General features: G+C 39.8%; 1 long non-coding RNA gene across 8 annotated transcripts in view; it reads left to right on the forward strand.

Moving 5' to 3' along the window:
- LOC110951096 (uncharacterized) overlaps positions 1 to 22,485 on the forward strand; it is a 78,421-nt gene that overhangs the window by 32,846 nt on the left and 23,090 nt on the right. For 5 of the 8 annotated variants that reach the window (XR_007939636.1, XR_007939635.1, XR_007939637.1 and 2 more), the window contains 2 exons: positions 2,410 to 2,479; positions 7,989 to 8,103. This is a non-coding gene — a long non-coding RNA (uncharacterized LOC110951096). The remainder of the gene's footprint in view (positions 1 to 2,409; positions 2,480 to 7,988; positions 8,104 to 22,485) is intronic. The other 3 variants (XR_007939640.1, XR_007939638.1, XR_007939641.1) reach the window with 1 other exon arrangement.

Consider the following 22,485-nt stretch of genomic DNA (forward strand, 5'->3'; position numbering starts at 1 on the left):
TTTGAGTTTCTCAGACTGTTTATTATAGCCATAGATTGAGGAAGCCTTTTCTGCTTTGCCTCATTAAAATAAAAGCCAGAAATATCTCCGTTTGATAAACACACACAAAGAGGCAGAACATAAGGGAATTATGAAAACAGTTTTGCCCGTGTTGTAGCCCATCTTTTCAGAATATGGTCCTCTCACTTTCTCTGTGTGCTTTCTGATGCGTAGGTGAAGATATATTCTCTCTTTGCTTGTATTGTGCTTACTTTCATGTGTTTAGTATCATAACTTGAGGCAGGGGCGATTCTAGGATCAAATGTTTAAGGGTGCTGAGCACCCAGAGGTGCCTGGCCAGGCAAGATAAATTTCACTGTTTTGTACAATTTCATTCCCACATTTGTCAAAGAAAAGCAACACTTTTTGAAAAAGTCTGTGACTAAACCATCCAATCTAATAAAGGATATTTAAATGCTGAGTCACAGCAAAGGAGGAATGCTCTGGAATCTTAAAAGAAACCTATCACAACACTAATTTCTTGGAAAAGTGACTTATTTAGATGCAGCAGCTCCTTAACATACACATAAATAGCATGTATGTTTCTGGAGTAAACCAGCCCCCTATACTGAGCACCAAAAACACCAAATATGGACCTTGGACTTTATTTTGACTTTTATTTGAAATGCGATGCACAGCATCTCTTTCCCTGGTCTGCTCTCTCTCATCTTCCTGAGTCTCTCCCCATTCTTCTCCTCCTTGTATAGTGAAATTAAGCAAATATTAAAGCATACAGATAATTAGGAAAATGTAATGAAGAGGTCCTGTTTAAATTGAAGTCCACTGATATCTGTTAAGTGTGCTTCTGGAAAGCATTTACTGTGGGGAGAACACATAACTTCCATGACATGTATGTAAAATTATATTGTGAATGGAATGTTCTTCTTTGTCATCTTAACAGGTGCTGTTTGCATGCCTCTATTCTCTGTTTTCTTACCTGGTTCTTCCTGACCTTGCACTCTCTCCTCTCCTTCCCCTTTTTGTCTCTCCCTCTTTGGACTGACAATCATACACAAATAGATTGTATTCAACTAGATGAAAAATTACATAAATATGAAAAAATACCAATAAGAATACAAATAAATAACGTCCCCTCTCTCTCTCTCTCTTTGTGCTGTCAACCTAAAGGCAATTAACCAAACAATGCATTTTATATCTAATAAGAGACATAAACACTGATACATTGATCCAACTTACAACATTACTCATGATAGATAAACCATTTGATCTTACACTCTTACCTGATCCTGGCTCTTTTTAAAAAGTCTTATGTCCATGATGAGGCTGTCTGTCTGTCTGTCCACACACACACAATAGGAGTTATAATGTTAATGGGCATCCAGTCAGTTAGCTAGTCAGTAGCACCTTGGCTTTAATATTAACACATGCACTGACACAACAGCTGGCTTGTCTCAGTCCAGTTCAAACAGACACTGACCACCTGTAACGTTTGCTAGCTAGAAAAAACGTCTGCTAACTCCTACCTAACAACATAAACAGTAACCTGTGATTAAATGCAGCAAAAACGAGGACTTGTAATGATAAGAATGTGTTGGTATTGAGTGGTAGAAGTTAAGAATTGTGCCACGTATCCTGATTTAAACCAGGTACTTGCACTGCTACGAAACATGTCCTTCTGTGAGAGGCAGCGCTTAGCTCTGCAGGTAAAGCGTAAAGGCTCAGAGCCCAAGTTGGGAAAATTGGACGGGATCAAACCATTTTTGAGGCAAGATAGGGGGAGAGGAGTGCTGTATTTTTGTTGTTAAAACATTACGTATCAACCAAGCGCTGTATGATGTTTACACTTTTCTGGTTTGTTAAAAAAAACAAGGACATGCAATACAAAAAAAATATCTCTCAAACTTTAGGGGTGCTGGGATTCAATTTAGGGGTGCTTGAGCACCCCCAAAAATGGGCTAGAAACGCCTATGACTTGAGGTCATATTAAATTTTGGAAGCGCAGAGGCATTTCAAATGACTTTAAATGTATTATTTAGTATATTTTATAATCGTATTTCACGTGTCCATAAGGTTCTTTTTATATGACATATGAGTGAAATAAGCATCCTTCAACTGTAGTGTCCCAATGACGGTCTCAAAAACTTCCCGAGGATCATATGTAACAAACCTAAGCAACCCGTCTTGTCAGCTCGCACGGTGAAGCTTCCAGTATCAATATCATATGTCTGAATTACCCCCAGGAATTACAGCTTGCCACTGTATTATATAAATGTCAGGAAGATTCTTCAGTGGAGTCCTGACTTCTCCAAATTAATGCTCCGAGTCGTCTCTCAAGTCAAAGCAAACAAACAGCTATGCATGTCTTTTGTATTCTGAGTCACTCTCACCTTCTATTTTTGGGTCTTTTAGGATCTGTTGGGTTTGAGTCATCCCTAAACTAAACAACGCAGTGACCAGGCTGAATCCACCAATGCTTCAGGTAACCACCTCCATCTTTCTCTTCTGTGAACCTTTTTTTTTTCCCCTCTCACTCGCTCTTGGTCAAGTCGTCTGACTGCTCCTTCCTCCTGCTTGTCCCTCCAGTCTTGTAACAGTAGCAGCTGGATATTTGAATATCATTACTTTGTCAGCAGCACCATTTATCTTTGCATGTAATCTCCAGCCTCCTCCTAATCTCCTACCAGTGCACTAATGCAGAAATCGGATTTTAGTGTTACATTCATTGGAGGATTTTCCTGCATTTTTGTGTTATTGATCAGTTTGTAGGAAGTACATCAGCACTGGATTTACATTTTTTATGGGAAATGTATTGGCTTAATTGTAAGGTTATTAAATTTGGCACATAATTATAGTTTGCATTGTCATAACCTATTCAAACACAATAAATATGCTAAAAATAGTACACGCTAATTAACTTTTGTAATTATTTCAAGGCCTACCAATTAGACTTTGGCTTGCTTTTAAACTGTACACCCTTAGTTTGAAATATGTTCAGATTTTAAAGCACTAAACAGACAACCACATTATTTGTGTTTCATCATGTTATTTTTTCGCTGCATTTAAACAGAGAATTCGTGCTGAGACAATAATATGTGTGAGACTAGCTTCTTGTTATCAGCCAGGAAGATGATAATCCTTCTTTGTAAATGTCAGATTGTTTTGCAAGCCCGAATATAAATGTTTTCCCTCCTCGAGTGTGTTCTCGTGGCTTATTAAGATCTGAAACCATCAAACAATCTTATTTATTAATGTATTTGCTCTGCTGTTCTGCGAATTGTTGAGGGTGTAGGGTGCATGCTTGGCTAAAACTTGCAATATCGCTCGTGTGGCCACTTCTATTGCTTTAGTGGCTTCATGGTGTCACTTGTTTTTTTTTATGGGCACAGCAGTGATATAGGCTTTCAGTCTGATTTTGTTGCTGTTTCTCTTGAATTGAGAAGGTGATACAAGGTTTGTAGCATTTTTATCTCAGCGTCATATTGATTGCATCTTCTTTTCGCTGCCATGTTTTTTCCCCCCCTCGTTTCAATTAAGTGTTAAAATCGTGCAAATACACTTCAGGCTGCACTTGGCAAGGTGTTAATGCAATAATAAACCCGGCTTATCAGACTAAATCAGAAACAAGTTTGCAACAGAGAAGAAAATTCTTTTCTCTAATTGAAAAGCTCGGCGTTCACCTTGAGTGCCAAAATGAAAGTCTGCTGACAGGTTTGTTTCTCTGTGGAGGTGGAGACGAGTTTTGACGACGCTGTATAAAGTCAAACACAAAATGAAAGTCTAAAGGTGATTTCTACACAGCAGTCACTGATCACAGTAGATAAACTTTATTGTGCTGTGTTGTTGCTGAGAGGGTTTGGCTTCTGCTAAGTAGAAGGCAGAAAACATCTCGACCTGTCAAGGGCCACTTTTATCTTACTTTTCTTTAGTAAATGAGTTTTAGAGTGATTTAAACAACACTAATCTGTAATTTTGGGACCTATTGGCTTGACAGAGTTGATACTAGATGTGCTTGACCCAACAGATCTGTTAAGGATCTAACAAATGATTCCCCCTTTATCTGTCACCACCAGAGACCAAGGCACTTAGAGGACTAAAAATGTGCTCCTAGAGATGAAGTTATGTCCCGTAGTAACTAAGAACTAGTAGCTATTCTTTACTTTAGCTTGCTAAGCTAACTGACATTGCTAAAAGACAGTTATTTCTTCACCTTGCAATATGAAGACACAGTTTATGCCTCAAAATCTCTATTGCTAATGGTGCAGTGTGGCAGGACTCTCTCGAGAATAAATGTTTTTTACTTGTTTGAAGTGATACTGCAATTGTGCTTTTCTAGAGTAATATAAAGGCCAATCAGGAAGCACAAACTGTGATGGGAGTAATGAACAACAGTGGACTCTTTCATGGCATTCTATAACCTCATACTGCTCAAAAAATGATAATGCATCAAAATGAACATTGTTGCAAATCGCCAGCAGATTGCAGACTTGATAATCTCCCCCAAATTTCCCGATTTGTACTAAGTTTATGAAAAAGTACTCATTCTAATGTTTTTTCATGAACAAACATTAGCATTATGTAAACAAATATTTTGATGAGGTTTTTTAACCCTGCATCTGAGTTTTATTACAAATCTGACACTGCATTAAAAAAAATGCATCACATTCAGTTCTGCTGAAAGTCATTGGCTGTCATAATCAAACAACTTTATCTTTTGCTAGTTATTTCAAGTTTTTTTTCCATTCAAAAGCACATTAAGTGTAGAGTAAATAATAAAATGTGGCATAAGTAAACTACAACACATTTTCGTCTTTAAGGTCCTGAGTGTGTTTTTTTTTTTACACTAAGCAAAAAAACAAACATTAATTTTAATACTGTTGCTAATCACTGACATATTCCAAACTGTAATTTTAATAATAAAAAAAGGTTGTCATTTAGTATATGGCAAATAAATATTTGTGTGTGTTTTAACATAGAAAATCAGTGGCATTGTGTAAACAAACTGTGATTTTAGAGGTTAAAATCCTGTATATGAGTGAATATTTGGTAGTAATGATCAGGACTGAGATTGGTTAAACGTGCTCAGTGAGAATAGTAATATGTGATATTTTGATGACCTGCAATATTTTTTTTAAGAAAGTGTGCATAACTTTCTTAAATTGGCACCTAAGGATTGCAGCTTTTATACATTAATATGCATTTTTAAATAGTGAACACTCTGCAAAACATGATATGAAATAAAAGTTGTAAATTTACATGATACTTTTGGTCTACGCAAACAATCATGCAATAAAAACTTGTGACTTTGGTGATCTGCTGTGTGAACATGCACGTAATGTGTAAGTCACCTGTCAATGCCGATCTGGGAGGCCTTATGCCTACACTGTCGCTGTTGTTTCTGTGTGTGAAAACATATTTAGAGGCACTGAATAATCTTTGTTTTTATAGTTACTTTCAGGTTTTTCTTTGGCGCATTATTTGCTACATTTATTGCAGTGATGGCCTCACAGACAGGATGATGGATTGGACGATGGACTGTGGTTTAATAAGTGTTTGAAGTCGATCGATTGTAATATCTTAACTGACAGATTGATGAATACAGCAGGATGTGTATATGGATGTGTTTGTGTGTGTTTATTTCTCTGTGCGCGAGTCAGGTGATTTCATGAGTGAGCTCCACGCGTGCGAGGACTTACTGAACCAGAAGGCTATCAAACATTTCAGAGACCCACCTGAAGGACTACAATCTGACACATGGCATGGCGCCCAAGAGCCTGGCGCTTTTCTGAAACGCAATGTTTCTGGGAGAACAACAGACACATGAACACATGCTGTCTGCTCCTCTGCCGACACACAGTGCGGCAAATTCCCCCTGATGCATCAATTCAACGCTGGTTCGGTCCAGTCAATCCAGTGCATTACCACAATCAATACAAGAGATCCTCATCTGCTGCGCTCTGATGTGTCTTTGCTTTGGTTCGCTGCTTCCCAGTTTTATGAATCAGACGCTTTTTGAAACTCCTTAGAAAAACCCAGCGTGCGTTGCAGCTAAAAGCCACCCTGTAGTTGAAAGAGAGAGGCCCTCTCAGCACCGAGCTCCACACTCTACACGCTGCTGTCGGCGTGCCTCTTTACCACATGCTATTGCCAAATCAATAGCAGTACATTACAAAAGAAACAACATGGATCAGCACTCCACTGATGGCTTTTGTGTACAGTACATTTCTTCTTGTGTGAATGGGCCTTCCATAACGCTAATGCACTCGCTCAAAAGACAAGACATGTGAACTATTTCTGTAGACTGCACACCAGACTGCTCTATTGATTAAGGAGAAATAAAGAAACATGGAAGTTAATCAGGTTTTCTTACGTGATTGTTATGAAAATCCATCTGTCAGTTGTGCTTGTGTTCTTTGTAAAATGCTGTTTATCATGTTGTCAATGCACAAGGACTCTGAATACTTTAATAGCATTTTGTGCTCTTTAAGTATTCAGCCTCCAATCATAGCGTGAAAGGCAGAAAGACGCTTATTAATGTGCCGCTCTTGGAAAATATTCCTGATCATGAGCATGCAAATTACATATAATAGTCTTCTTTCCCTGTTTGTCGTTGTGTTTGTGTCCCTCAGTTGGGCAAGATGGCCGCCTCTGCCTCTGTCAGGTGAAAGTCATCCGAGTTGCACACGCATTAGTATTGCATCGGTGTTGCACACTGGCTGATGTTTGACAAAGACCATGACTATATCTGATGCCTTCCACTGAGGAATCACTCTAACCTCTAAGAAATTAAAAACAAGGAAAACTGGAACAAAAGACGGAAATGAAACGAGATTAGATCAGCCCGTGGGCTCGTGCAGCTTCCATCAATGTCCTGTTACAGACCACAGCTCCAGTCACACATCCTTAAAGCTGCTGTCAGTCTTCCGAGACATACGCAACTGCAGTAGCTCTGTCAAAAACAAGTGGAATAATCAAAATTATTATATAGCAGAGGGGTACAGACTGTTGTGTCGCAGGCCGTGTAAGAGTTTTGCACATAATTGCGGTGAATTATGTTGCTGTGACTGTCTGAACATTAAATATTAATTGCCTCAGACTGCCGCCCGTATGCTGCTCATCTCCACTAAATGGAACACTTTACACAGATGCTATTTGTCACAGTTATTTGCTGTCATTTGGTGTTTGGTCTCCTGCCTAAAAGTAGCTCCCTTTCAAACGCATCTTTGTTCAAGACTAATATCAACAAAATGATCTTTTAAACGTGAAGTCAGAGGTTATTCTTATTGATTATTCTCTATGAGATAATCAAGCTCTCTGTTTTCTTTCTTGAGCAGAGTTCTGCTGCACAGCAAACACCTGGCTACACCTTTCAATGTGATACTGTCAGGACGTGTTGCCCGCGACAGTGATTGCATTAAGATGCAGCGATGCTCGATGTATCGCAAGACAATCATTTATGAACATTGCAGCTTTATGTAGCAGAAGAAGAAAGAATTGTGGGTTTATTTACTGCTTGTGGTCTGTGTGTGTATTGTCATTATTATTTAATTTTAATGTGTCAGTTCAATTAATTCGCTCCCTGATTGCTTCCCCTGCTGTCTGAACCATCGACTGCTTTCTGAGAGCTTGTCTTCTTCGCTGCAGGTTAGTTGACTTAGTTTCACTTCACCAGCTTTTATTTGATAAGCACCGCCACGAGAGGCGAACGGCAGCAAAAATCATCCAGAGAATTTGATGTCAAGCGGCTCCAAGTTGAACGACTAAATTCAAACTCACACAACAGGTTGATTGACTAATGAATCCTTAGTTTAAAAAACCCCAACAGCACACAATCTGTTAATTCCTAAATATGTTGTTTTATTCTAAAATGTAAAACGGTGAGCTGATTTCCCAAGGTTTTACTCTTGATGTTTGATACATAAAGCAGAAAGTCAAAGTTGAGTTTCATTGCAATTTGAAGATAGACGAACCCTGTGAGATCTCACCCATAGGTCTCCAAAGAGCAGTAGTGACGGTGCCTGATCTACCAACTCTAGCCTCATCCAAAAATGGAAGATGTGGAGCGAGTGGGCCTGAGGCGACCAGGATCTGTTGCATTTTTAACAGGTGAGTTATATAAACATTCACCCACGTTTAGTTGTCATGAATGCAGAAATCAGATATAGACACAAATTTTTTGCTCTAAAAGGCCTGCAAAGTTGGACATTTTAACACGTGGATTGACCTCAGACTGTAGTTATTACAGTTTGATTCAATGACAGAACTATGTCTGGTGTCGGCTAATAACTTGAGAGTTACCTAAATTTGGCTTTATTGAAGGAGAAGACAGAATTCAGGCCAAATGTGTTATTTGTGGTGAAATGCTAGCAAATGACAGCAAAAAAAACCAAGCATATTATGGCGACATCAGGAAACGAAACACGGTTCGGTCAAGTTGGAAAGATATTCACAGATTCGGACTTCTCTGGCATTAATAACCTGTCTTTCCCTTGTCGTTGTAAGGTAGACAATGTGCTACAAGCCCAGTTTTATCAAAAGAAGCTGTCTTTCAAGCTGCAGCTTGTAGGGGGCTCCAAGCCAAATGAGAACCACTGGTCTATGAGATTAGCTCGCTTTTGGATTGAGCCTCAAGTGGCCATTCAAGGAACTGCAGTTTTTGACACCTCACATTGGCTAAGTTTTTAGCCCAAAGATTACCACCTGGGTAGCGTGCTGTTCAGAATGATTTTAAATATTGTAACATTGCTGCTATTCATTCTGTTTAACTTTAAACAACAATAAATGCCTTGATTGAAGTCCAGCCTGACCATATGAATAATGTATTGTGCTCTAATTTACCTCGCAGTCACACATAACATTCAGGAGTGCACCTCTAATTGGATCCGTGCTGCTTTCTGCTCCCTTCTCCTCCTCTATCCTTTCCCTTTCTTGTTCAGCGCTACATTCACCTGTTTGCTTCGATTGTGTTTAACTTTTTTGGGCTTTTTCTTGCTGTGCAGGCAATCAAGTAGTGCACACCTGAGAGGCTGCAGTGGGAAAAATTACATATGCACTGTCGATAACCATGTTAGAGGAATTTTATTTAAACTTTTCTAAAGGTTTCTGCTCTCTGTCTGACGGTTCAACCTTCAAATTGGTCAAACCTGAAGCAGGATTCTTGCACCAAACAAAAGCAGTTAGTTAGTCCATGTAAGCGCTACAAAACAGCAGAACACTCCTTGATCGTTCAGTCTTCTCACCACTGTCCTCATCATTACCTGCAGACTGCTGAAGTGAATCTGTTTTTTCTTTGTGGCATTAACCAACAAAGCCGTATAAGTTGTGATGGCCAGTGCCACCCCCTTTTACAGATTTCCCCTGCCGTATAGCTGCCGCTACGTTTAACTATTGAATATCTGTATAAAGGGATTTAGGCTTTTAACAAAAAGCAAAAAATAACCTTTACAAGATCAGGAAAATTCACAAACTTCTCCATGGCCAGTCCTTGAAATCCTTTCACAGGGCCGACATGTTTTAAAGAAAATACCGATATTTGGCAGACGAGCATTGATAATGTATTGCAAGAGGAAGCGAGGCAATATCTTGTTCTATAGATTATATATTTAGATTTTGTCCCATTCCTATCTCAAACTCATTCACAGAAGAGAGCCACCTCATATAAGCAAACTCTGTTGGAGACGGAGGACCTCTATCACTACATCAGTGCCCCAGCAGCAACAGTGATTTGACTGAGATGTTCAAGCTGCATACTGTCTTGTCCGAAGCGCATAAATATAATCTTTTCTGTAATCTGAAAGACCTGTGAAAGACCTGCTCAAAAGAAAATGGACACAATTTGAAGCTAATGACTCCCTCAATTATTCTGTAAAAAAACAAGATAAAGAAGTTTGAATCCTGACTGTGTGACCTTAATTACCATTTTGATGAATTACCTCTGCCTTTGTGTTGTTGCCGTCTCTCATCCTTTTCAGCCGGTTACATTACAGAGGGTGATTTTTCTCACTTATCCTTTCGACGTCAAGAATCAGTTTGATTAGCATGCTTGAATATTCAGAATGCTTCATGTCAAATCAGGTAGATGTGTGCAAAGTAGCTAACATGCACACAGTGCACAGATGACACTGTTTGAACACCAGGGTGGTAATTCTGTTCTAACTGGTCAGGTTTTTGTGACATTTTCACTTTTTGGCTCTATTATATTTGGGTCATTTACCCCTAAACAAGGATTTGTGTGGCTATACAAAGGTTATGCTGATTTTATATCATCTGACTTATCAAGAGCGACTTTTCAAGTCCTCGCCACTTGAATTTCCGTGGCTTCTGAATTCTTTCAGTTGTCACGTCAGAACAGAGAGGTTGGTACTTGGCAGCAATGATACTATTATTATTCTCAATTTTGTGTTTGAATGATCACAATGATGAAGGCCAGAGAGTAGAACATGAAAATGTGCAGTACAGGAGTCACATTGTTATTCCTTTCAGACAGTCTGCATTATGAGAGACTGATCTAACTGTGGAGTCTGACTTGCAGTTTTCTCTGCCACCACTTTTAATTAGTTTCACACAGACTTTATTTAATTGTAAATGGTTTTCCCAGAAGGCCATAAATTAAAAAGAAAGGATTAAGCTATGCTAAGTGCTAAAAATTAATAGAGACAGGTCTGACTCATCTTAGCTGTTGCGTGCATGGCGTCTAATGCTGGGGACAGTGATTCAGACTTCAACTAAAACGGCATTATTTACAATAATTATTCCAAACCAGCAGAGAGCAATCTCCCAAGTCGTCTTTGTATTGTTGTATGGTCATTTAAAGTGCTTCAATAGCTGTTAACCTGAAATATTGCACCATAAATCCAAAATAGCAGATGTTAGTGGAAACGTGCTCATCATCGGCGAAATCCTTTTTATTCTACAAGATTCATGCAAGCACAAAACATATTCAGATGGACTAATCAATGGTGCTTTTTTCATTTTTAAAAATGTAGCTATGTACGCTAGTGGGAACCATACATCCTGTAGTCTTGTCATTAGGTTCCTTTGTGCCAATTTAAAGAAAAAAACAAACAAACATTAGGGTTATTTTTCCCCACTCTGTGACTCAGAAGTCCCACCTTCAGCAGCACTTACATCCACCAAACTTTCCAGGTTAATTCCCATCTATATTCTCAAGGTTTTTTCTGAACAGTTTGTTCATCTATTATTTACAAGCCCAATTTATAGAACACTTTATTCCTAAAACATTTGGAAAATAGATCATCAAAATCCCCTCCTTAAAACTGCTTTGTTGTAATATGTCGGCAAAATTGCGACACGAGTTTCGAACCTGACTTTTTACAAAATTCAGATTTCTTTTCTGGAAAGTAATTAAAATGAAACATGGGATGTACATGGAAATACAAAGGGGCATTATGAGTTCAAGACTCTCCACCGCTCTGGGGAAGAAGCCGTTCCTCAGGCTGTTTGACAGAGTGCAGTGAACTCTGAGGTCTAGCTTGAAGAGAGGGAGGTGAAAAGGGGGTGAGAGGGGTCTTTCTTGATGCTGACGCTCGTCTTTGGAGTCGGCTCGACTGAATGTCACGCAGTTTTGGAGTGGAGAGCCGACAATCAACCGAGCCATCTTGATGACGCGCTGCAGGTCCTTCTTTTTCTCTGCTGTACATTTTGAGTACCAGACTGTATGTCAGGATGCTCTCCAAGTTCTTCAGCAACTGTTGTGGGAGCCTGGTGCGTCTCAGTCCTCGGGAAGAGAGGCGCTGCTGGGCCTTCTTGATGAGGTGGGTGGTGTTTGCTCTGCAAGGTCAGGTCCTCTGAGATGTGCCCCCGAGGAGCTTGAAGCAAGAGACCAGCTTCACCTCTACCCTAGTGGTGTTAAGTCCCTGGTGAGCAGTTTTGTTTCTTTGTCTAAAGTCTATGATCAGTTCTTTTGTCTCGGTATTGAAATGTGCACAATTTTAAAAACAAAAAGCAAACTATTTTCCATGTAAGTAATCATTCTGCAGGAGATCCAGGGCGATGCCTGCTAGGTACATTTTTGTTGTCCTATTTTGCTTTACACTGCAATCAAAACATCGCTATGCAGTTTCCACTATAGTGGATAGTTTGTTATTCCATGCATAATAATTAGATCTTAAAAATAATCCATCTGAAAACATTTAAAGTCTTGTTGGGAAAAGTAAAGAACTTCTCACTGAATTTTTTTTTAAATAATTCATGCGTGAAAGGTTAAGGGTTAATGTGGTGAGCTACTTATCATTGGTGCAGAAAGTTTTCTTGCGTGGTATTATACATAGCAGATGCTGGATTTCTTTGCTGCGAGCTCCATCAGTGTTTGGGAGTTGGAATCAGTCACTCAATCAATGTATTTAGTATTACTTTACTGGATTTTAGAAAACTACATCAAGCTTTAACTGGAATAACATGCATCTGTCGTCTTTGTGGCCTGGAGGTGCGATACTGTTGAGTCTCCCACGAAAGACGATGTGGTGAAGTCAGGAACAATCTACATGCAGTTCTCATTGTGAACCCAGTCAGAGAGCCCTTCAGGTAGATTCTGTTTCTTGCCTCGCACCTGTTTCCCCTCTTTTCTCCCCGTCCTTATCGTCTCCTCTTTGAGAACTGTGTTTTCTCTTGTTTCACACTGCTCTGACCCGTAGTCCTCAGTGAGTACATTAACACAGATGAATAGCCCAGCTTGTATAATCACAATTAGAGCAGAACATTTCATTCCACTAATGTGTTTGGCGAGGTACTCACCGCGAAACACACACCAAACTTTCAAGCCATCGACATGGGTTTATGAGAAGGAGTGCAGTATGATTCTCACCGCTGTGCTTCTAGGTTGAAGAGCCCCAGCACTTAATGGCACTCCTCAGCTTCTCCTAGCAGCTGGATGTGAATTGATGCCTTAACAACAGCAGCCCATGCAGGTATTGGTGTACTTTTAATGCATTTTAGTGTACTTTTTATAAACTCATAAAAACTCTCTGCACAAGTAAACAACCCTGCTACATTACAGTGTGTGCTGAGTAAAAAAAAAACACAACTCTCAAAGGCACACACACCTCTCTGGATTTTTTCACTGTTTGTCACATCACCGTGTTGTGGTGAAGCTGCATCCGCTTCACTCTAACATAAACAGTCCATTTTACCAACTCCACATTCAAATAAATGCATGTTTCAATGTGAATCTGGCCATATGCAATTTATTTGTAAGAAAGCTGAAAATGTTTCACCAAGAGAGGAAACCTGGTGTGTCCATCACACTCTGACTCACCACTACTGTTAATTAATGAAGTGAAATTTATTTAAATTTGTATAAAACCAAACCATTGCTGCATTTGTCAGCAGGGATGCACTGCTTTCATTGATTTTTTTTTCATGGCTAATTCTTGTTTGTGTCATGTTTATTCAGATAAAAAATGTTAAATTGGCCCCGATAAGCTGCAATGTAAAGCAGCCAGTAATGAATGCTGAGTGTTGAGTGTCGTGTGTGTGTGAGAGAAGTACCAATAGAAGGCACAAAATCTCAACCAAACTTAGTTGTGGGGAAGGATTTAGCGATGAAGCCATGTGAACAGGCTGAGGCCCAGATTACTCAGATGTACATGTTTCCTGATGTCCTTCTCTACTCTGCCCACTGGGTTCCTGAGCCAGAGAGCCACAAGCAGCAGGCAGAGGAAGATGGCACGTCACAGTTGCATCATTTCAGTATCTGGAGCCACCTTTGTGATTTTGCTCATATGCATTTTGCTCATTGAGTCCGCCGTCGTAATGCAATTTAATGATGTAGAAAAAAAGATTAAATGGAGGTACACACGAGCTCCTCCATCCCTCAGATGCATGTAATTATTCCCTACAGTACCTTTCAGTAGCTCCTCAGTATTACATTGGGGACAGTGGGTCGTGTCTCACCATGAATCAGAGTGTTAATGGAAGATTGACGCTTGGTGTCAGCAAATGAGGTCTAGCAAGCTGGGCGATGCTGCAGCAAAGACCCGAGGCTCGCTGTAATTGGAAATGACAGGGTGGATGCTGTGGCAGAGAGGGTCAGTTGTCTGCACACACATTTTCCTTTCTTCATTCTCTTTCCTTCTGGTGTCACGCACACACACACACACGCTGCCTTTCTCGCCGAACACTCGTTCCCTCCATCTTTCTCTGATTCTCTCGCACACAACTCATGGCCTGGGTTGTAATTAGTGGCACAGGGTAGTGGTCACACATAATGCTGCTAATTGGGCTGGCAGGCACCATTACCCAGACCTAATCACCATTCTCTGGGTGACGAGGCATCCTGGCCCCCTGACCACTAGCTGCTAGTCGGATCCATATCACATTGCCAGAGCTCAGTGAGCCCTACTACACCAATTAACCAGCCAAACTTCACTGACTTACACTGGAGTCCTGGGCAGATCCTGCTTTACCTTATTCATCGGTTGTGCTTTTGAATTGAACTCCACTGCTTAAGGGCTGACTTTTGTAGTCCTAAAAGTGTCCCTGACTAAGGTTCACTTCATCCCTACCTGCACCGCTTGACTTCTTAGCTCCAAAATAGGGATTGCTATATCTTAAAGCGGCAACAGGCAATTCTTCAAAACCCCCCCCCACCCCACGCATTTCTATGTTGTAATCTCGCTGCCACCACTGTCACAAAGCCCAGACCGCTTTACATTTTTCTCACAGTTGATCGGCAACCAACAAAAATGGAAAGAGAAGAGGTTATTAAAGAGGCAAAGTGAAATGGTCGTAGTTTTATGTGGCATGGTAATATATTCTGAGTGTTGCTTTGCATAAACTAAAGCAGCGATTGGTGTCGGAGTGGAACATTAAGGGAAGAAGTGACAATTTATCCATTCCTGTCAGGCTCAGACTAAAGGTCGATTAACATTCACCCCTCCCAACAACCGGAGGAGAAGTCCTGTCCAGGACCTTGTTCCTAACTGATACTTAGCCCAAATGATTTGGTAATGTGAGGAGTTTACAGATCCAGTTTTAAGAGTCCTGAACTGTTCGCTGACTCCTCAGGGCCACCTCAATTAATATCAAACATTCTTACCCTTGAGGCTAACATTAGCTAAATTAAATTAGAAATTAAATATTAAAATCTCACCTCCACTTCTCGTTAAAGAAGAGACAACTGCATCATGTTGACCACATTTCCTCAACTATTTTTTCATGTTTAACCTTCTGCTTTAGTTTTTTTTTTTTATACTACAAAGTACTATCAGCATTATAGCAAGTTTTTTATCTGCTTCACCGTGAGATCACATGAGGTGGTGCACAGCCCCCTGATTGGTTCCTCTGGCCCGATAATTTTAATAATATCCTACAGTGTGAGGGGCAGCCTTATTTTTAAATCTGGTAGAGTGTGTGTCTGAGATTAGAGCGAAAACTATCTGTGAAGTTTCTCCTTATGTGCATGATGCAACCTGATTGAAAAGTCTGTTTGGATTTTAAACCTCTTATAGTCTGAGCCTGGCATTAGTCTATAATGGAGACATGAAAGCAGGTAGAAATTCTGTAATATGCGCTGAGAAAAGTGAATTAAGTTGGTATCATTTTGCTTTGTTATTCCATAAAAGGAAAAATGAAAGAAATTGTGCTGAGACAGTGATAGTAGATACTTGGTCATAAGGAATAAATGCACAGAAAATTGATTATAACCGTCTCTGGTGCCAGTCTTTGGCATTATTCAGTGGCTGTATGGCTCGACGCTAACGTGAAGGGAGGCCTCTGGAAATGAAATGCGGTAGCTGGTTGTATTAACAAGTAGGCAGGTTTTGTCACTCACTGAAACAGAAACAACACCAAGTGAAGGACACTTATTAACCCTGTCACTTTGCCTTTTCAGCTTCATTACCGACTACAGGTCTCTTTGTCTTTTGCCAAATACAATTTCCACGTGTGCTTTGGTTGTTTCACCATCAGTTGCTTGTGGAGAGATACTGATAGTCTGATACTTTGTTCTGGTTGCACTATTGCAGATAGAACTGAATAGTGAAGGCAAATAGTGGAAAATCAATGAATATTTCACTCAATTATTGTACTCAAGCACAGCTTTGGACTACTTGTACTTTACTTGAATATTCACATTTTGTGTTACTTTATGCTTTTACTTCATTACATTTATCTGACACCTTTGATAGTACAATACGCTTTTAAAATACATCACATTGTCAAAGAATAAACCAGTGATTTCCAACCATTTTAGCTTCTGGCGTCTTAAATGATCCAATATCTAACTGAAAAGGATCAAGGTTGAGGAGATTTGTGTATCAGAGCTTTCTTTTTCTTTTTCCTTCTCACAGTCAAGGTCCCTCAGAGTTATCTGCTGTCATTCTATGTAAAACTTGATAAAAAGTAGTTAAACTAGCTCCACCTGCAGCAGCTTCTGACACATGATGCTTCAGCATTCATGTTGTAATGACACCTTATATAATAATGCATAAGTCAGATGGACCAAACAAGTACCTTTCCTTCAATACTTTAACTGCATGTTGTTGCTAATATGCAGCTACTTTGACTAGCTTTACTTGTAAAAGAGTGTTTTACACTGCTGTATTGGCACTTTGAATTAACTACAGGATCTGAATACGGCTTCAGGGAACCAATCTAAAGGCAGATGGTGTCGTTTTTCCACAACGGTTACATTGTGCAGTCAGCATTTACTTTGTAATGCTAAGTTCAAGCAAAAACCCTGTCTATTGACACTTTTGAAAAAGCATGTTTGAAATTCAGTAATAGCCATTTGTGAAGAGGAACTGCCTCCTCCAGCAATAATTTAACTTCACCGCCACTAACCACGGGTGTGAATGACCAGCAGATGTTGTCCTGGTGTTTGAAGGCTTACCAGCTGCTAGTTCTGGTATTTCACTCCTCTGTAGAGCTAGAGCCTCCTCATCCTTCCTTTGGTATGATGAGGCCTTTAAGAGCCCAATGAAATGAATCTGGCCAATCAGAGCCTCGGGGCTAGCCAACCTGTGAGTGGAGCAGCGTTTGAATGGGAGGCAGAGGATTGCTGTCTGGAATGGAGGCAGTAACCTGAACATGGTTGAACAGGAACAGAGAGCTTTTTTATTTTTTTTTAGCTTTCCACATCAGGAGGCTTTCATTTTCGTGCCCATTAAACATGACCTGACTTTAATTGCATTTCCAAGCTCCTCAACCAGACCTCATTTCAAATTAAAGTTTTGTAGCCTCTTTTCCACAATGCTCGGTTTAGTTTTGGCTGTCTGTAATATCAGAGAGCACTACCTTTCTGTTTTTATTGTTCTCATAATTTTGTTCACTTTTTGCAAAAGGTCAGTTTTGGCAAACATGTTAATTAGCAAAGAATGTGCAGCTAGATTCCATTTTGGGACCTTCCATTTATCATTACCCAGGTGACACAAGTAATTTACCTCAGTTGGCAAGTTTCCTAGACCTTGTTTCCCAGTATTGGTTTATCTGGGAAGGCATTTCCCCGAACACTCATTTGACATTTTTACAACGGTCTTTCAAAATGGCATTAAGGACCCCTGTCAATTGAGCTGTTGAGGATGAGGAATTGATTTTGGAGTATCTGGACTAATTTAACTTTACTTCAGCTATGTCACAGGGTGTCCTGACACATATTATTGCAGAGGTGGACTGCCTTGTGTCATGTCATGGGAATTGCTGCACTTTTATGAAAAATACCCTCAATGAAAGTTAGTAGAGCCACTCCATCATACAGCAAAGGTCATATGCTGTAGTTAGTAACTGAAGCTGCTGTGTAGACTTTCTGGTAGTTGTCTCACTTAGCTTGATCTATCTCCACAGTGATCTGTCAACACTGGAAAATGGTCTGACTGCACCTCATTACCATTCTCCTATATGGGGGAAAACATTCAGAGTTTTTTTGGTATTTTTTTAACCTATTGCAACCATCTTTAAACTTTGACTTTAAACTTTTTGTGCATTTCAAAGTGCTTCACAGATCACTAATAAACTGGTAACAAAACAGGGAAAGTATAAGAATTAAATAAAGCTAGATGAAAAACGAATTTGGGAAAGAAATGAAGGGGGATGCTAAGCTCAGGCTGCAGTGATGGGTGCCCAGTCAAACACACCTGCTGTATGTAAAGGTGGTTATCTGAACAGCAGTTTTAAAGCTCAGTTTGGTGGCCTATTAGGACACCTACCTGTCGCTTACAGCAGCCACACCCTTAATTATGCATCATTTTAGGTCCTATTGCCAATTAAATGGGTGAGTTATGGAGAAATTCATCACCTGTGCAGTTATCGTTAATGGGGACAATCTTTGACATTTTCAGCTTTGTAAAAACTGCATTTATGATGTAGCAGGGGTATACTAAAGATTACATGTATACCTCTAAATAGCAATGGAATATTGTATTTGCACATCAGTTTTAAGCTTCATACAGTGAAGACAGGGTGTTTTAACCCTAACCAAGCCAAATCTAATTCTACAATTCCATTTTAACCAGTTATCTTTCTTTTCTACATCTTCTACAATAGTTTTCATAAAGCAATGAGTAATTGAAAGTGAATGCAGTGGCCTTAGTTTATTCACACTGTACAAAGGTATAGGAGCATCAATGCAATGTGGACTAGAAATCATAACCTATCCTGCTGCACAGTGTAAGTTATTTATACCTCGGTTGCAGCACTGCCTTGTTTCTTGTTGATCAGACTCACCCCAACATGTTTGATTTTCTATAAAGCTTACCTGGGTCAACATGCCAGCAAGAATGATTTCAATGACCGATAGTTGTTTTAATATGTAGTACATACCTTTAGGCATGTGACTATTGCATTTGAAAAATTCTAAATCTCTGTCCTTTGAGATGCTCTTGGCCTTCTCAGACCAGGTACAAACAACTTGTCAAACTGTGATCTTTTCTGAGAGCATTTAAAGACACTAGCTTTAAGGAAACATGCTCCAAATGAAAGAATATACCTAGAAAAAATGATAACTGTAGCCTTTCAGTCCTTTCAGTCTTCTGTCTTCAGCTGTCTTTTGTTCTGCAGTGCACTTTGGATGTGAGATATATCAGACAAGGACTTAACCAGAGCACATAGCTTGCCTGGTCAATTATAGTGTGGATAATGTTTATCAGTGCAGATAATGATATGACCTGAAGGAGAAAGAATGGAGAAAAATCTCTGAAAATCTCTTATTAAAGTCTTTTTCCTCTGGTCCTTTGCAGTGTGAGATCTCTCTTCATTCGCTTTACAGTCGCCACCTGTCTGACCTCAGCTCTGTAGATAAATGACTCTGTCTGTCTATTCAGCTCACTAAATACCTACCTCCGTCATAATTGCTCCCCTGCGCAAGTGATTTTATACACGTGTGTGTGTATGTGTGCGAGTGTGTGGGTGTTTGTCATGCCATGTCTGTAAAGCTGCAGGAGGCCAGGAAGCAGATAGAGTCCTAGAAACAGAGTGGTGAGAATCTATCCATCACTGAGCAGCAGAAAATAGAGTCTGACAGGCAGCAGAAGGTAAGCTTTCAGGTAGACAGTAGCTTGTCATGTTAGCTCTAACATGACATGGTACTGCTGCCCTTAAAATGCTTTGTTTTATTCCCCCATTTTATCAAACACACTCTTCAGTTCACCCTGACAGATCGCCCTATGACCCATGACAAGGATACACAAAGAGAAGTTATAGCATAGCACTGTATCGTTACTATGTAAAACCATCATTTGCTGCTCATAGAGAAGTGATAAGAGGAGTGTTCTTGACGTGTGCTTATCTATGAATGCTTGTACATGTCTGTGCAGCTCTAGGGAGTGTTGAGAATACAAATCTTAATATAGTTTTCCAGATATCCGTGGTCCATAGAGGATGAATTGTGATGACTTTCACGATTCGCTGATGTTTAGTGGAGTAGAACAAACATTTCTCTTCTACAATGACATATGTCCACATCAACTGCATGGAGTGGCCCTAAAATAGTTTAGACATTTTAGCTTCCCAGATGTTGTACGCTCATAACCTTGGTGATGCCCTGACTTTTCCCCCAGCACCGCTATGTGGTTGACATTTGCAGTTTTGAGTGAAATGTCCTCTGAGTTATTAGATGGGTCGTCATGAGATTTTGAAAAGACATTCATGTTCCCCTCAGGATGAATTGTTGTAAGTTTGGTGATTCCTTAAACCTCCATGTTGTGCTCCTTTTTAACAAATGAGTGGCAGTCCTACATGTCCCTACGGCACAGCTGCTGACATAAATCTGATTGAGACCAGTGTATGTAAATATTGCTTAATTCTCAGGACAGCTGTGGTCTTAAACCCATATGTGTGATGAGTTTTTCAGGCAATGTTGTGGTTATAAATCAGTAGTTTTGCGTTGCAGAGAACCACACTGGAAGTGATTATGAACAGACTGCTGGTTAACATGTACTCCTAATGGTCTGCGTCTCAGTCAGTATTTCACATTCAATCCATCGTCTGTCAACAGAACAGAAAAATACGTAAATGCATAAAGCTTTATTGGGAATTGTACTGTCTTAAAATTTAGTGCATGTGAGCACGGAGTGTAGGAGAGAAGCTAACAGATATGAACATCAGGTTGCACCGAAGCACAACAGTCAACATGAATATTCAGTAACCCATCCAGTCCTGAGGATCCGAGGTTAGCGAGGTAACTTCAGGTTCACTTCTGGGTACTCAGCAGGCGTGAACTAACCGTGACGTCACCCGTTGGTTTCAATGCCGAGAAAATGAAGCTCGGATTTTGCTACTTCCTGGTCGCCGTTTTGGATTTTTTGGAGCCAGTGACGTAAAAAGCGTCATCAAACAGACTGGACCGGAGAGCAACTAGGGCCAGGATTGGCTGAAGACTGTCTTATCCCGCCCACATTTTACCACAGAGGCTTCTGTTGCTGTCTATCAAGTATAGCCACGCCCCCTGGCTCCGCCAACTTTAACGATTTATTTAAAATTCAGTATTGATTTATTTTAAGATCGGCCACCTGATCTCTCATTTTGACCATGAAAACTAACAGGAAAAAAATCCTGAGCTGTAGAACATCAGTCTATCAAATTTTATTTTTTCCAAAAATGAATTGGGGTCTATGGAGAAAAAGCTTTTTGGAGCCAGCCCTAGCGGACGGCGTGATATTGCAAGTTTTTGACACTTCCGGGTTGGCTTCAATTCTGGAGCCAGATGCTATGTCCACTATATATACAGTCTATGGTTTTCAGGACAATGGTGAGTATTCAAACACAACCTTGTGACCACTCAGCTGTCTTAGAAAATAGCGTCACCATTCCTGGTAGATCCTGTGGAGTTTGGTTTGCAAATAGGAAGATATGAAAATAGGAGTTTTTACAGCTACAAGTGATTTCAAAGCCAGTTCATTTTTTCTATATGCCTTTGTAGAGTAGCATAATCCTGGAACTGTAACTGATTAAAGCACTAAAGCCTTGCACTTGTTGACCTCAAAAGATTTGCAGTAAGTCTGCTTACCGGTTTGAATAATGTTTTTATATTTGTTCTTTGCCTGCTCCCATGACTTTTTAACACTGCCAAGCAGCTGAGAGAATAAGGATAAAACTGTTTTACACGGCAGAAGAATGAGGCTGAATGTGAGATTACTGAATTCTTCCTCCACATCACCATGAAAATAGTTTTATTTTTCCGTCTTGATTATTTATTTGTCAAATAATTTGTCTTTTTTGTGAGAAGCATAAAGGGACCGCATCTGTAATTTTGTTGTACAGTCTTGTGATGCATGATGGCAATTAAACTCAATCTTCAATCTTGAATAGGAAACTTACATCTAAGCAACTTATACACAGTGGGACAGTGATATTGATAGGCATATTAATTACGCATTCACACAGTCTGCAGTTTTTTTCAGCTTTCCTTCCTGACTTTTCCTGGAGCAGTTGTGCTTTTTATAGCCTGTATTATATTTTAAACTCCCCATTTGGGTTTAGGATTATACTTTGTTCTTATGAGAAAAATATAAAGTTAAGCACAATTACATGTAGCTGTCTAAACGACCGGAGTGTGAGCCTACTTAATTCTTTGAGTTATGGTCTTATTTTCTTTTTTTTATTTGCCCCCAAGCCCATTCAACACCACCGGGGTTGCAACTAAAAGAATAGGGCTCAAACTGTCCTACAAGCAAGAAGGATACATCTAAGCAACACAGCTGTTTATTTATTTGTGCTCTAATAATTTGGTGTTGATATTGATAAACCTGTAAGCTTATGGGTTCACACAATATGCAGTTTTTTGTACCCGTTTCGATTTTTGCTGCTGTGTTGCTTTTAGTCCGTTATGCATTTAAAATCTTGAATGTTTCTCTAATAATATAGTTTGTTCTTTATTTGTGAAATATTCTGCTCTGTCCATATTTGTGATGTGCCTATTTCATGGTTGTTAGATCATGAAAATATACCCTGAGCATATTGAAATTGCTTCGTAGTCCTGACCTCTGAGCTCTGACTTCTGGCCATATAGTTGGAGTGAAGAATACTGTCAGACTTACA

The sequence above is a fragment of the Acanthochromis polyacanthus genome, chromosome 23 (genome assembly GCF_021347895.1).
Source record: "Acanthochromis polyacanthus isolate Apoly-LR-REF ecotype Palm Island chromosome 23, KAUST_Apoly_ChrSc, whole genome shotgun sequence".
In the NCBI taxonomy this organism is placed as follows: Eukaryota; Metazoa; Chordata; class Actinopteri; family Pomacentridae; genus Acanthochromis; species Acanthochromis polyacanthus.